Consider the following 1439-nt stretch of genomic DNA (forward strand, 5'->3'; position numbering starts at 1 on the left):
AGTTTTGACAAGTATGAATAAAGCTGCTAAAAATATCTGTATACAGGTTTCTGTGTGGACATAAGTTTTTATCTCCTTTGGGTAAATACCAAATAGTATGATTGCTGGATCATATGGGAAGAGTATGTTTGTTTTTATAAGAAACCACCTTTCAAAGTGGCTGCACAATTTTGCTTTCCCACCTGCAATGAATGAGCGCTCTTGTTGCTCTATATCCTCACCAGCATTCGGTGTTGTGTGCATTCCTGATTTTGGCCATTCTAATAGGTATAGTGGTATCTCATTGCTGTTTCAATCCTCATTTCTCAGATGTGGAACATCTTTTCATATGCTTATTTGCCATCCCTATATCTTTGGCGAGGTGTCTATTAAAGTCTTTGGCTCATTTTTTAATCAGGTCTTTTGTTTTCTCGATGTTGAGTTTAAAGAGTTCTGTGTACATTTAGGTTAACAATCATTTATCAGATGTGCCTTTTACAAATATCTTCTCTAAGTCTATGACATACCTTTTCATTCTTTTGACATTATCTTTTGCAGAGCAGAAGTTTTTAATTTTAGTGAAATCCAACTTATTGTTTATTTTATGAATTGTGTCTTTTGCATTATAATGTTATGTCTAAAAAAGTATTAATCATACCCAAGGTCATGTAGGTTTTCTCCTGCATTAATTTCTAGGAGTTTTATAGTTTTGTGTTTTACATTTACGTCAACGATTCATTTTGAGTTAACTTTGGTGAAGCATGTAAGGTCTGTATCTAGATTCTTTTTTTTGCAAATGGATGCCCAGTTTTTCCAGCACCATTTGTTGAAGAGGCTGTCTTTGCTTTATTGTATCACCTTTGCTCCTTTGTCAAAGATAAGTTGACTGTATGGAGATCTATTTCTGGATTCTCTATTCTGTTTAATTTATCTATTTGTTTATTATTTTGCCACTAACAAACTGTTTTGATTATTGTAACTTTATAGTAAATCTTGAAGTTGGATAGTATCAGTCCTCCCACTTTGTTCTTTTCAATATTGTATTGGCTATTCTGAGTCTTTTGCCTCTTTGTAAAAACTTTAGAGTCAGTTTATCAATAGGCATAAAATAACTAGACTGGGGATTTGATTGAGATAGCATTGAATTTATAGATGAAGTTGGGAAGAATTGACATCTGAACAATATTGAATCTTTCTGTCCATAAAGTGGAATAGCTCTTCATTTATGTAGTTTTTTTTATTTCATTCATTAGAATTTAGTTTTCCTTATATAGATCTTATTCATGTTTGTTAGATTTATACCTAACAAATTAGACTTATTTCATTTTTGGAGTGCTACTGTAAATACTATTGTGTTTTTAATTTTAAATTCCACTTGTTCATTGCTGATATATCGAAAAGCAGTTGACGACAACCTTGCTGTAATCACTTATTAATTTTAGTAGGTGGTTTTGTTTTTG

This window comes from Pteropus vampyrus, unplaced genomic scaffold (genome assembly GCF_000151845.1).
Source record: "Pteropus vampyrus isolate Shadow unplaced genomic scaffold, Pvam_2.0 Scaffold504, whole genome shotgun sequence".
In the NCBI taxonomy this organism is placed as follows: Eukaryota; Metazoa; Chordata; class Mammalia; order Chiroptera; family Pteropodidae; genus Pteropus; species Pteropus vampyrus.